The sequence below is a fragment of the Medicago truncatula genome, chromosome 2 (genome assembly GCF_003473485.1).
Source record: "Medicago truncatula cultivar Jemalong A17 chromosome 2, MtrunA17r5.0-ANR, whole genome shotgun sequence".
NCBI classification, from domain to species: domain Eukaryota; kingdom Viridiplantae; phylum Streptophyta; class Magnoliopsida; order Fabales; family Fabaceae; genus Medicago; species Medicago truncatula.
The window spans coordinates 34,419,588-34,435,311 of NC_053043.1; the positions used below are offsets into that span (position 1 = coordinate 34,419,588).

At 35.5% G+C, this 15,724-nt stretch overlaps 1 non-coding gene across 1 annotated transcript; it reads right to left on the bottom strand.

The window, feature by feature from the left end:
• Nucleotides 1-11,160: 11,160 nt before the first annotated feature.
• LOC120578802 (small nucleolar RNA R71) lies at nt 11,161-11,266 on the bottom strand. Its single transcript, XR_005644613.1, has one exon. It is a non-coding gene; the product is annotated as a small nucleolar RNA R71 (small nucleolar RNA).
• Nucleotides 11,267-15,724: the final 4,458 nt, after the last annotated feature.

Consider the following 15,724-nt stretch of genomic DNA (forward strand, 5'->3'; position numbering starts at 1 on the left):
AGTTTAGTTGATCAATTTTAAAGTCTCGGTTCCTTTTCGTCCTAAATTCAAATCTTGAAATCAACAAAATTGATTTATCAGGCTTTTAGTTAACACTAGTGTGTTAGCACAAGCTACTATTTTTTAATTTTTAGAAATAGATTATTTTTTGTTTTTTATTTATCAAAGAAAATTATTTTTTTATTTTTTTTTATTTTTTTTGCATGTTTTTTCTTACGCTGCAATGACAAAATATTTGTATCATATTTCTTTTATGTATCAAGAACAAATATTATTCTTGTGTTTTTTTTAAAACAAATGAAACTTGCCAAAGAAGCAAGCCTCTAGAGAATATTATATAATAAAAAAAAGATACAAAAAAAGGGGGGACAAACAACCAAAATCCTCTAAAGATCAACAAAATCTAAAATAAGGCAAGCCTAACATATTTCTAGTGTAAGCTTTCCTAATCTGATGAAGAATGTGATTCCACCAGAAAGATGTGTTCAAACTAAGAAAGACATTGCAATAGTTAAATGTATGCAGTTCTCCCACCTATTCCTCAGTTGCCAAGGCACAATAGATTTTGACTTGAAAGCCAAGGTTACCTGCAGCATGAAATCTGTTTCAAGCCATATATGAGATCAACATCTCTGATTAGCTAATTCAATAGTTCTAGGTGCATTTCCATAAATTAATTTTGACTGAGAAAGCTTTATGAAGCACAAAATCAACAATTGAAGTGTTTGCAGCACACTTGGAGTTATTACCTATCATGGCAGTTCCTAAGATGATGAGATTAATAGCTGATCTGAAGTTGATCTTCTTGCTATTAAATCTCAAGTGATTCCTGCTGATAAGATCACAATTTTGCAAAGAGCCAATTTCTCTGACTAAGCTGAATGACTTCCTGAATTGATGGAGCCTTGTGTATTTTACGTACCAATGACAAATATTTATCCCTTGTTTTTTTTTTCCTTTCTATTTATCAATGAAAAATATTTATCTCATGTTTATTTTTATGCTTAAATGACAAATATTTATCTTATGATCGTGTTTCTTTTTCATATTTATTGGTGATAAATATGTGTCTCATTTTTTTATGTAGCTTTGAAAAATACTTTCCGATAAATATGTGTCTCATTTTTTTATGTAGCTTTAAAAAATACTTTCCCTCTATTTTTATATTTATAAGTCACAAATACTTGTCTCGTATTTTTTTTTACATATCAATGATAAATATATATCTCGTGTTTATTCTATTCATCAACGAGAATCATTTGTCTCGTGAATTTTGTACCAATGATGAATTTTTGTGTTTTGCTTTTTAATATTTTTCACTGACGAAAGTCTTGTGTCTTGTGCTTCTTTTCAAAAATAATTTTTCAAAGAAAAGTGTTTCTTTCATATTTTTTTATGTATCTGGAACATATATTAGTCTTGTCATTTTTATGCATCAACGAAAAATATTTTTCCCATATTTTTTATTCATCAATGACAACTATTTATCCCGTGATTTTTGTATCAATAATGAATATATTGATGTGATTCTTTCAATTTTTTTCATAACAAATTTTTATCTTGTGCTTTTTTAAGTAAAACATAATCGATAATTAGTTGGAGAGATGAGAAAGGATCAGATGAATATGATTAATAGAAATGGACACACTTCTATCTCTTTGTAGGAATTCTAATATCGAGCATATGAGGTAAGAACAAAGATTTTTTCTTTTTTTAAACTAGAAGAGAAGCATGTAGCTCACTCTCCTAAAATATATTAGCCAAAAAAAGATTGGTACAAAAGGAAAGGGGGGACAGGTAAGAACAAAGATTGAAAAGAGATTGAAAATGTTCATACTAAATCTTATTGATCAACCAATGCCTTATATAGGCTTATTGTATGAGTAAAACTTCCATCTAACAAATTTTCTTATGATACAAGCATTCTAACAAACTAACCAACCAATTGAATGATTCAACAATTACGCCATCTTGGTAAAAAAATTGAAATATACCCATGCAAAAAATTTTGAAACCATATTTATAGATTATGAAACCAAACACCTTACAATTATATCACTTAAAATCATATTTAAGTGTTGATCAACTTAAACATCACACCAGTCTTTAAAGAGACGATACAAAAATACTTACTTTTGATACTACTTCATGCTGCCATACTCAGATCCCACTTTGGAATCTTGCTTCCTTCTACCTAACCCATATTCAGTTTGAAGAAGAAGTAGAAGTAGTAGAAGACATGTGTTAAAAGAAAAACTTATAATAGAAAACAAAATAGAACCTTAGATGTCTAAATTGAGAGAGAGTTGTAGATTACTACAATAGCAAATTGTAGAGTTTTTCCTCAATTGTTGCTATGTGGCGCCATCTTTCATCATATGAAGGTAATTATAGAAGAATTGGTTCAGTACGTGTGTGTATTTTCAATGATCAACTAATTACAAACTTGTGCTTCGCACGGGTTCAATAATGTATTCGATAAAAAAATTCTTTGAAAGAAGAGATGTTAAAACGACGGAACATTGTGATTCATCATAAAATATGTATGAGATGATTAAGAGATTAGGAATTGACATCATATTTAGGATGAAAACAATTGGAACCAATAAAGGAAACAATGATGTGTGAATTATGATTACATATTATCCAAAATTATAAAAAAGAGCGTTGTTGTTATAGAGTTACCAAAAAAAGGATTGATACCCATATTTAAAACAGATGAAATGAAGCAAAAAAGTAGCATTAGTGAGTGAAGATAATCTAGTATAGGATTAGAATTAAGGTGATCTGTTGAAAGTGCGGATCATGAACACCAAATCTTTATTTGGGAATGACTTGAACGTGCATATTTTTAGGTGGCTTCTCTAGGTCAAAAATTAGCTTATCACCTACCTCTAACATATGATCTCGGCAAAAGTTGAACCATTGATCACCTAAGTATTTTTCGTAACTTGCTCTCTTTGCCGACACTTATACCTTTTTTGAGCTTGTTTGTCGATAAGTGTGATTGTTTTCCGTGTTTCTTTTAGAAATGTCCTTGATATCTCATTTGAAAAGTGCTAGATACAAAACAAATTGCAGTGTTAAATAGATGTTATATATATATATATATATATATATATATATATATATATATATATATATATATATATATATCTCTGTGTGTGTGCACACGCGTACGTTTCTAAAATATTTACCAAAGCATTATAAAGATTTGCTGTAGTAAAAGAGCATGTTCTATTTTGTTCAAGAGATTGGGAAAACAACATTATAATTAACATGATACTAATTGAAACCAATGAATGAACCAACAATGTGCAGATTAACGTTACATAATAGTTAGATTTATAAAAGAGACTGCAAGTGTCATAGACTAACCAAAAAAGGATTTTTGCCAATATTTACATTAGACAAAGTGAAAAGAACAAATGGCATCCCAAAGTCAATATAATTTACGATTACAGTCCAATGCGATACGTCAAAATAGTAGAAGTTCAAATAGTTCAGCAGCAAAGATCTACTTTGGAACAACTCGAACGTGCAAGTTCTTCGGTGACTTTTCGAGATCAAAGTTGAGCGTACCACCTTCTTCCATCACACTTTCTCTGCAGAAATTGAATCATTACCCACCCAAGTATTTTTCATAGCTTGCTCTTTCGGTGATAATGAGTATATTACATGAACTCGATCACCCTAAATTCGAGAAAGAAACCAAAAAATATAAATAAATCAAATGTACACTAATAAGTAACATTGATAAATCATAAAGGAAATTACAACAAATCTTAACTAACTCATCTAACCTTTGCATCACAAATAATGAGCTTCATATGTTGATTCTCATTACTATCAGTCACAATCCAAGAATCCAACACTCCAAATTCTATTTTCCAAATGTCCAAATCATTTTTGAGATCCTTAATGTAGTCATAATCACTTGACATTGAAAGTCCTATATAGAAATACAATAATACATCATTTCATTTTATTTCCTTTGTTCATTCTGATATCGAAAGAAGCTAACATATTTCTATGTGATCAAATTTTGATATCATTAACTTTCTGGACCTCACTGATATGACCAAAACAAATTTACACCGATCAAATTTTGTACGGCTCAGTGATATAGGAAAGAATAAACCAAATATAAAAACTGTTACAACTTTAGGATTACTTACAAAAACTAAAATAACCCACATGCATTAAAAAAATTCAACTATAGTACCAGAACCTAAAATAACAATTGTGTCAATACCTTACCATAACAAAAGAAGATTTTTCTACAGCCATGCAACATAATAATTTCTGGTACATAATTCACTAACAATCAAAAAAAAAAAACCTTAAAATGTAGAATCATGAAAAAAGGAAGAAAACCACATATGATGAAGCAAAAACTAAAACAGCGTCGAAAAATGAACTCCTCAAGCCATAAAAATCAGTCAACTCAAACCACGTTGATGAAGACAAATGGGAAAGGGTGATTTTGCAATTAGCTTGGGTGATTTTGCAATTAGCTTATAAGTTATAATCTTTTTCCATATTTTATTTTAGTACTTGGAACCAATATTACATTTTCAGCTTAAAATTCTTGTAGGACAGTCAACTAGTCCTTACACCTGCGAGTCCTTCAATCTGAAAAGCTCTCTACTTAATCTAGAGCAACATGTGATATGTGGACCCTTTGTTGTTAAGTTCTTAATTATTATTACTCACACCCAACCCAAGCTTTGTCCCTTTTCAATGTACTATAAAAATAGAGTAATGATACATAGACACCCTTTATTCCCATACATCCTTGTACACCCCATATATTAGGAAGAGAGAAGATGAGAGAAAAGAGAAAGTGTGCTTGTGCGGAGTCCATGTGACTACGTGTCAGATTTTTGTGTGGGTGTCGAAAGGTGTATTGCCACCTAAGGGTGTCTATGTATCATTACTCATAAAAATAGGGACATCTATAACTATTAATAAAGGGAAAACTTAGTTTTGGTGTAGCCTACTTTCTTTCCCATTTTACCCTTATTCTTTTAATGTGAATTTTTCATTTTACCCTTCAAAACTGAACAACAATTACATAAACTTTCTGTGTAGTTTATTTGGTAACTGTGGTTTTTTTTTTTTTTTGTGTGTGTTAGAAGGAGTGATGTTGAAACAAAACAAAGGCTCTGTTTGGTAAAAATAGCGGATAGCTGATAAGCTAGCTGATAGCTTTTAGCTGATAAGCTAGCTGATAGCTTATAGCTGATAAGCTAGCTGATAGCTTTTAGCTGATAAGCTAACTGAAGTGTTTGGTAAAAACAGCGGTTCAACTAGCTGATAAATGTAAAATGACATAAAGGGTATTCTTAATTCATAATAAAAATTATATCATTAATTTAAGTATTTGTAATTTTGTAAACTAATTTTTCTTTAAAAAAAATACTTTAAATTTATTAATTTAATATATCCTATGTATTATAAATTAAATTAAATTTTATTCACTAAAATTTTATCTTATATTTATTATCATTTAAGTGTTTCCACTTTATAAAAAATATAACATTTACCTCAAAAACAAAAAAAAAGGTAGCACTAATAGAGTAATACTAATAACAGAGAATAAAGAAAATAACACTTACCTCAAAAAAAATAAAAAAAGTAACACTAATAGAACAATAGTATTTTGTTTCGTAAAAAAAATGAAGGTATATATTTTTTCAAAAAAAAAAAAAAAGGTCAGCTGATATATTTACAAAAATTGAAATAAAGGGATAGTAGTCTTTATTACGTAGCTTATTATAAAAATTATAATGGATAAAAATACAATTTAAATGAAATAATAAGGGTAAAATTGGAAGAAAAAGTGAGAAGCTATAAGCTATAAGCTCAAACGCTACTTGGAATAGCTTCTGAAAAATAGCTTATAAGCTCGTGAAATAAGCTATAAGCTCATGGTGAAAAAGTGTTACCAAACAGAGCTTTTTTTGTCAAACGAGCTTATAAGCTATAAGCTAAAAGCTAAAAGCTACTTTTTGGGGTTAACCAAACAGAGCCAAAATCACTTCCAAAATGGGGAATGATGTCGTGAAAAGAGAGGGAGGGATATGAAAGGCATGTTGGGTCTTCACGTATACAGTACAAAATTCTTTGTTATTTGTTTCCATTCTTAGGTCTACTCCCTTTTGTCAATCTTCATATATTTTCTAAACTGTATGTTGTTTTGCATCCACTTCTTATAATTTTTTTACTACAGATGTTGCCTCGCTACAATTGCTGTTAAAAATTGGAATTGAGCGGCTATGTTTCTTCTCAATATTATTGCCGGTTTTTGGTGGATTGGCATTTGAGGCCCTCAATCAAACAAAAACCGGAAAAAATTAAACTGTCTTGCAATGTGAAGTTGGAACATGGAATTTAGTGATAAAACTAATATCAGGAAATCTGAGAGGGAGGAAGGAAGCCCTCAATGGAAGAGAGCGGCGCGTAAGAAAGTGCTCTTTCTCTATGTCAAAATCTCTTTTCCTCCTTTCTCTGTCTCTGTAATCTCTCTTTTTCTTTTTATCTTCTCACTTTGTGAAATTATTATTTTCAGCAATTTGGTGAACATTACGAAGACACCATACATGAATCAACCAATATAATCGCTTTTACCCTTCAAACTTCATGTTTGATTTTTAGTTGTTTTTTTCATGTTGAAATCTTTATTGATGTGTACAATTATTTGCTTTTTGTTACTTTAAAAAAATGTCTTTTGATGTGTGAAGTTTTTTTTTGGTGTTTGATCGTTGGTGATGCCTCCTTGGCTCTCGGTTACATTACCAATTGGTTTTGTGTATTTCTTATACTTTTTTTTTTGTGAGAGTGGTGTGATAGGGAGTAAATTTGAATTTATAACTCTGATTTTTTGGTGCCAAATTCTTTCCCTTTTCTCATCATGTAAAGGCAGAAATTGGCAAAGCTTATTCCATAACAATGGCCTATTTGGGTCATTACGCAATTATTAAAAACATTAACAATGATATGCAACTGGATACGGTTTTCTGTATTTCTCTCCCTAACTATCTCTCTAACTTCTTTCATGTGTTGCAATTAAAGGTTGAATGTTAAAGAAATTGGTTCCACACTTAATGCCCTCTAAGACACGGTTTAAAGGAAATGAGAGAAACCTTTATAGGTTTATTTTCTCAATTTTTCTTAAATACTTGAATCTGAACCATAGTTAAATCAAGTTCGATGTTAAATTGCTTTTCTATTTGCCATTGACTTGGTTCATCGTTCCATTATTCTGACATATGAATTGGAGTCAAATATTTAACAAAATTAATGCATTCAATGTGTGCATAATCTTTTCCGTAAATGGTTGGCAGTCGATAAGGTGTGTAGAATATGAATTCCATTCTCAGTTTCGTTTGTGAAACATTTCCATGCACATTAGTTATAACTTGGACTACTTTATTTTGCATATGCTACTCAGATGATCTTCTTTTAGATGTTCTATCTTAATAATTTTTGTGAACTAAATTTGTCTAAACTGATTATTATCGGTTGTTTCATCTCTTTCATTGGATCATGACTGTTTTTTTTTTTTTTTTGTATTCTTTTCTATAGGTTGTTGCCTTTGATAATTAAGGATTGGAAATGATGTACATTATTTACATGGGACTACACAATCTTCTGGATTACGACTACCCTTGCAACAAAATGCACAGGCAGCAATCAACAATAGACAATATCAAAATGAAAGAGGAACACAAAATGGAAGATAAAGAATACAAATAAAGCTCACTTCATAAGCTTTAAATATCACTCTTATATTTAAAGAAACATATAGTTAAGTATACACATACTTTAGCGCAGTAGAAAAAGCGGACGGACGGGTACGGGAGTGTCCAGACGTGCCCGTCTGGACGCTAGTTTAAATCTAATGCCCAATAGGAATCTATTAATTTTGTTAATATTTTTAAATTACAAATTAATTTGACTACATGCAATATTTTCCTAATCTAATTTCATCATATTTTTTTACTGATTACAAAACTTACCTGCTCATGACATGTGAGAATTGATTGCAAAACTTATTTTTATTTAATTTAATAAAATTAAAACCAGCACATTCTCTTTATGTGTTTTTTATTTTTTTTACTTTTCTCTTTCAACGTGTCTTTCTGATCAATTCTTTATACCTAAAGTACATGTATTTAATTAAAATTAAATAAAAAAAACAAAGAAATTGAGAAACCCTTATTGATTGAATACAAAAACCAAAGAAGTTGGGAAACCCTTATGAAGGATGTACACAACACAAGTGTAGTTGCATAAGTAAAAATCCAACACGGGAGATTGAATGGAGAAACTGAAACTTTAGGTGATGGATAAGAATTGGATTTGTTTAAATAAAAAAGTGAGAAATAAGGATATTATTCGAAGTAGAAGTAACAAATACATGTAATTGAGAGCCAAAATGGTGTTTAGAGGAAAGAAGGGAGAATCTGATTAAAACTAAACTAAACCATATCCTAACTTTTTTTTTTTTTTGAAGAACCATATCCTAACCTTATCAAAACAATAATAGATTTAAAACAACTTCATAGCCAATACATAATAGAACAGTAATGATATGTAAACACATCATTTCCTACACAAATACGACACCATGTGTAAAACTGTAATTTTGGTGTGAAATATAGGGGCAGTTTGGTAGTTTCATTCCTTTTTCCCAATTTCTAAGCCTTTAATCTTTCTTCTCTCCACGACAACCTCTTTTTCTCTCCTGCAATTGCAACCGTAACCCTTGTTCTAACCACCACCACCACCACACCCTTCCTTCTAACCACCACCACCACCATTGTCCTCGTTAATCACAACCACCTCCGTCCTCACTGCACCTTCCATCCTAACCGCCATTGTACTCGTCAATCACCACCACCGTCGGTCCGTCCTTGCCACCGCGCCCTCTGATAACATGGAAAATACAACATCATTTCAGCTCGTTTTGTGTGTAGTTTAGGCCTAAATTCTCTGGTTTTGTCTATGTTATGCTGGGTTGTATGGCTATGTTTCAGGTACACAGCAATAAAGGCCTTCATGCGCAAAAATGACGGAATTCAGTGAGAAAACAAAGAAGGAAAGAAGTCTTAGGGAATTCTGCTTCAGGGTGACGGTCGTCATACCCTGTGACGTGCTGATCGTCACCCTCCAACTCGACCTGGCTGTCACCAGCATCCCAGACCGTCACCACCCCGTGACGAGCAGATCGTCACACCCTGTGACGCCCGTCACGGGTTCGGAAGAAGCAGTCTCCCCCATTATCTGAAACGGTTTCCAGATTTCTCTCCCACTCGCTCCACCTGCAGAAGCACGATCAGAGCACGTTTCCAATGAAGCTTGGCCTATAAATAGACCCGGAGAGGAGTCCTGCAGGAGGCACGCTTTCAGTTTTAGCTTTAGATTTTCAGAAAACAGCTTATTTTCCATTTTAGCTTAAGTTAGTTTTTCACAAGTTTTACAATTCCGATTTGAGCAAGAATTATATCCACAGATTTGTAAACAGATTTCGGTTCATTATGTGAAGAAATAACATCCAGACTTGTCTTCTAAATTTTGTGCAATTTAGTCCCTGAGTTCTTCTGTTTACGTTTCTGCACCATTGTTCCTGTTTCTCTTTTATTTCTTGTTTATAATTCTTTTTCTGTTTAACTACTGCATATACAAGCTGCTGCATAGTATTGCTTGTTAGTAATTTGTGTTTTGCAGCGGAATGCTTATTCAGCAGTTTGCATAGAATCTGTTTGAACTTACACTCAGTTATAGTGGTGAATATTGCAGCTGCTCTTTTACTCGTTTTTAGTTGCCATCTGATAACAGGTTAGGTACTTTCAATATTTATTAGCTTCCTCTTTAGCATGAACTCAGTAGAAGGATATTTAGTGTTTAATTTAATTATGTCTGAGTAGATTTCCATTGAGTTCGGAATATGATGAATGTCGCACCAATGATGCCCTGTTAATTTGTATGATTAGAAATTGTAACAGGAAATATTTTTAAAAGTCTAAAAATTCTGATTTTAAATTAATTAACATTTACAATGAAAGTTGAAATAGAGTGATACCGGTTTCATATCGAAAGAGTGAAACCTGTATCTGACCGTAGAATTTTTAGGAATTGATTTTGAAACTCAGCGAAAGCGTTTTCTTTAATTAATTTAGAAATTTCAAATTTTCAAAAAGGCTATTTTAAACTTGCGGTCGTACATGCGAAAGCTGACGCTTGTGAGTTTAAAATACGGTATCGGACGTACGAGAGTCGACGGTGCCTTTAAGTTTGTTCTTTTTACACGTGAAAATATTGTCATGTTACAATAATAAAATACAATTTAGCAAGCATCAACGGACAATACGAATTATATTCCGGGCTCTCATCATTTAAAAGTAATTAAAAACAAGTTAATTTCCCAATTTGCAACCAAATTAATCTGCATCGCCTTAGATAAACAACGTAACAATTAATTACGATACTTGACATTGGTCTCTGTGGGTTCGACAATCTTTTATACTAAAACCGATATTTCCGTGCACTTGCGGACCTATCAAGTTTTTGGCGCCGTTGCCGGGGACCAAATAGGCAATATCGTAACACCGTTGTTACACCGTATAGACTAAGGCATTTATTTTCCTTTATTCGTCGATTATATGCCAAGTACTCGATCCTCTGAGGACAATCTAGAGCGACCAATCGACGAAATCGAACGTTTTTTACATATCAGACGCCAAGTTGAACGAATTCACGCTGAAATGGAACTAGCTCATAACGCGAACCGTCCTCTTAAGGACTTTGCCGTCCCATCCCAGGACGAGCCTCACTCAAGTATTGTTAACCCGACGATTCAGGCTAACAACTTCGAGTTGAAACCTTCTCTGTTGCAAGAAGTGCAACAAAACCAGTTTTCCGGTAATTCTACGGAAGACCCGAATTTGCACCTATCCGTGTTCGTGCAATTCGCTGATACGCTTAAGTGCAATTGCGTCGCTCTCGAAGCCATTCGCCTGCGTTTATTCCCTTTCTCCCTCAGAGACAGAGCCAGAGCTTGGTTGCAGTCTCTGCCGTCAAATTCCATTACGACATGGAATGAATTGAAAAAGGCGTTCCTAGCAAGATATTTCCCTCCTAGTAAAACTGCCCAGCTTAGGAACCAAATTACCTGCTTTAGGCAGACAGACGGCGAATCGCTTTTTGATGCGTGGGAGAGGTACAAAGAATTAATGAGAGCTTGTCCCCACCATGGATTAGAACAATGGTTGATCATTCACACATTTTATAATGGCGTTCTCTATAATACGAGGATGACCATTGATGCCGCAGCGGGCGGAGCCCTAATGGACAAGCCTTTCAAGGAGGCATACGAGCTTATTGAGAATATGGCGCAGAACCATTATCAATGGGGAGCGAACGCACTCCTGTAGAGAAATCTCAATCCAAGGGAGGTATGCATGAAGTCAGTAACCTTGACCATATGAACGCCAAAGTGGATGCGTTGTTCCATAAGTTGGATAACCTAAAAATCGCTCCACCAGCTACTGTTGCTGCCGTAACTCCCAATTGTGAAATATGCGGAACCCCAGGACATGTTGCTGTCGATTGTCTGTTGTTAGCAGAAACTGATCAAGTGAATTACGCGCAAGGAAACCCGTACGCTAACACGTACAATCCAGGATTGAGAAACCACCCAAATTTCTCTTACAAAAATAACAATCTTACCTTTGCGCCAAGTCCTGCACCTGCAACACCCCCCGGTTTCCAAGGACAAAGAGGAACCCCTGTTGCTCCGAAAAAGTCTAACCTGGAGCTCATGATGGAAAACTTTGTTTTAACTCAAACTCAGCAAAACAAGGAGTTTATGAATCAAAACGTTCATACGAATGAATTGATTAAGCAGTTGGCGCACAAAGTTGACTCCATGGCCACTCATAATAAAATGCTTGAGACACAAATATCCCAAGTGGCCCAACAACAAGCAGCAACAGCTGCCCCAGCCGGAACATTTCCGAGCCAACCGCAACCAAATCCTAAGGGACATGTTAATACTGTAACACTACGTAGTGGAACAGAATTAGACAACAGACCTGCTGCTGTGAGAGTTAGGAGCCGAGACGAAGGAAAGGCTAAAGACCCTGTGAGTGAGCCAGTTGACATCGGAGAGACATCTAAGTCTCAGGAGGTAACAGAAAAAGAAAAAGAAAAACCTTATGTACCTCCTCCACCTTATAAACCTTCAATCCCTTACCCTCAAAGACTCGCGAAGTCTAAAACTGAGGGCCAATTTAAGAAGTTTGTAGAACTTCTAAAATCTCTTCATCTCAGTATTCCATTTTCGGAGGCGATTACTCAAATGCCTTCGTATGCCAAATTCTTGAAGGAAATTCTAACTAACAAAAGGAAGATTGATGATAATGAGACCGTAGCACTTACTGAGGAGTGCAGCGCTATTATTCAAAATAAGATGCCACCCAAGTTAAAAGATCCAGGGAGATTTTCAATTCCTTGCGTTATAGGCAGCCACATCATTGATAGAGCCTTGTGTGATTTAGGGGCTAGTGTGAGCCTGATACCACTATCCATTTGTAAAAAGCTAAACCTAGGGGAGTTGAAACCAACAAGAATGTCTCTGCAATTAGCTGACCGATCGATTAAACATCCAGTCGGGATTATTGAAGATGTCCCTCTTAGAATCGGTCAACTATATATCCCCACTGACTTTGTAGTCATGGACATTAGCGAAGACTCTCTTACTCCCATCCTCTTAGGAAGACCTTTTCTGGCTACCGCGGGTGCCATCATTGATGTAAAGAAAGGAAAACTCACATTTGAGGTTGGCGAAGAGAAGATTGAGTTCATTTTATCTCAATTCATGAAAAGCCCCTCCATAAACGATACATGCTGTTTTGTTGACATAATAGATGCATGTATCAAGGAGTTTTCAACTGAAGATGAACCATCTGAGGAAACAATTGAAGATCCGATCGAGGAAGTAAAAGAGATGGAAGAAGTAAGTGATGAGGAGGCCGAAATTTCTCGCATTCTTGAATGCCTCGACCAAACCACTGACCCATCTCCCGAGCCAGATCACCCCAAGATCGAGCTAAAGGAACTTCCTAAGAACCTCAGATATGAGTTCCTAGATAAAGAACGTAATCGCCCCGTGATAGTTAGCGCAGAGTTAGGGAAAGAAGAGACGGGTAAACTCCTCGATGTTTTGAAAAGATATCCTGATGCTATAGGGTATAAGATTAATGATCTCACCGGGATCAGCCCATCTGTGTGCACACACAGAATTTTGCTCGAAGAAGACTCTAAAACCTCTAGAGAGCATCAGAGGAGGCTAAACCCCATTATGAGCGAAGTGGTCAAAAAGGAAGTTATGAAACTCCTTGATGCTGGGATCATATATCCTATATCCGATAGCAAGTGGGTAAGTCCAGTGCACGTAGTGCCAAAGAAAGGCGGGATGACTGTAGTTCAAAATGAGAAAGGTGATTCAGTCGCCAAGCGGACAGTTACGGGATGGAGGATGTGCATCGACTACAAAAAGTTGAACACAGCTACTAGAAAGGATCATTTTCCTCTCCCGTTTATTGATCAAATGCTCGAGCGTCTTGCAAGGCACTCATATTTCTGTTACCTTAATGGTTATTCGGGATTCTTTCAAATCCCCATCCACCCGGATGACCAAGAAAAGACCACATTCACATGTCCCTACGGAACATTTGCTTATCGGCGAATGCCATTCGGACTATGCAATGCACCCGCCACATTCCAAAGATGCGTGATGGCAATCTTCGCCGACTTCCTAGAAGATATTCTAGAAGTTTTCATGGACGATTTTTCTGTGTGTGGGTCTAGTTTTGAAGACTGTCTTGGTAATCTTGAGAAAGTTCTGGAGAGGTGTGTGAAGGTCAATCTAGTACTTAATTGGGAAAAGTGCCACTTTATGGTCAGGGAAGGCATAGTACTTGGACATGTGGTGTCCAATAGAGGAATTGAGGTTGACAAAGCAAAAATAGAAGTTATTGAGAATTTACACCCTCCCAAGTCTGTAAGAGAAGTTAGGAGTTTTCTTGGACACGCCGGTTTTTATCGACGATTCATCAAAGACTTCTCGAAAATTACCAAACCATTGACTGGCCTTCTGATGAAGGACGCTGAGTTCATTTTTAATGAACAATGCCTTAAGTCCTTTCAACAGTTAAAACACGCATTGATCTCAGCCCCAATAATGCAACCTCCAGACTGGAGTCAACCTTTTGAGATCATGTGTGATGCTAGTGACTACGCAGTAGGCGCTGTTTTAGGTCAGCGAAAAGATAAGAAACTCCATGTTATCTACTATGCGAGTAGGACCCTCGATGAAGCTCAAATAAACTATGCCACAACTAAAAAGGAGCTTCTAGCCATCGTCTTTGCAATTGATAAATTTCGTTCCTATCTAGTGGGATCGAAGATAATCATATACACAGACCATGCGGCTATCAGGTACCTGCTTAGCAAAAAGGATGCAAAGCCGAGGCTGATTCGGTGGATATTGTTACTGCAAGAATTTGACATGGAGATCCGCAATAAAAAAGGGACTGAGAATGTAGTCGCAGACCACTTGTCAAGAATTCAGGATGGTCAGTTGGAGGAGGTACCCATAAATGATTGTTTTCCCTACGAAAGATTGGTATCTTTTGTGAAAGCGGAGTCACCTAGATACGGTCACCTCATAGATTTTCTAGAAGAGGGGAGTTCAGGCATCAAAAAGATACCAGAAGAAGCAAGTGCTCTAAGCAATACAGCTACCCCATGGTACGCGGATATCATAAACTATTTGGTTGCTGGAATTCTACCTCCCGACATGACCTATCAACAAAAGAAGAAATTCTTCCACGATCTTAAGCAATACTACTGGGATGATCCCCTCTTATTCAAAAGAGGAGTGGACGGTATTTTCCGTCGATGTATCCCATAAGAGGAAATTGAGAGTGTCATCACACATTGTCACTCCTCTCCCGTTGGAGGACACTTGAGTAGATCGAAAACTGCAGCAAAAATTCTTCAAGCTGGGCTTTATTGGCCCACCATCTTTCGAGATGTTCATGTTTTCGTTTCAGAATGTGACCGGTGCCAGCGATCCGGAAACATCTCTAGCAGGAATGAAATGCCACAAAAGTTTATCCTAGAGGTGGAAGTTTTCGATGTCTGGGGAATTGACTTTATGGGTCCTTTTCCTTCATCTATGGGAAATAAATACATACTCATTGCTGTGGATTACGTGTCAAAATGGATCGAGGCCATTGCCTCTCCTACCTGTGATACAAAAGTAGTGGTAAAGATGTTTAAAAACATTATATTCCCAAGATTTGGTGTCCCCAGACTAGTCATCAGTGACGGAGGATCTCATTTTATTTCTCAAATATTTAAGAATCTCCTAACAAAGTACGGGGTACGTCACAGAGCAGTTACTCCCTATCACCCCCAAACGACTGGGCAGGCAGAAATCTCTAATCGAGAAATTAAGCAAATCCTAGAGAAAACTGTCTCTGTCTCAAGAAAGGACCGGTCCTTGAAGCTGAACGATGCATTATGGGCTTATCGGACCGCCTTTAAAACACCCATTGGCACTACTCCTTTCAAGCTCGTTTATGGAAAATCGTGCCATCTCCCGGTTGAGCTCTAGCATAAAGCTTATTGGGCCATCAAAGCCCTAAAC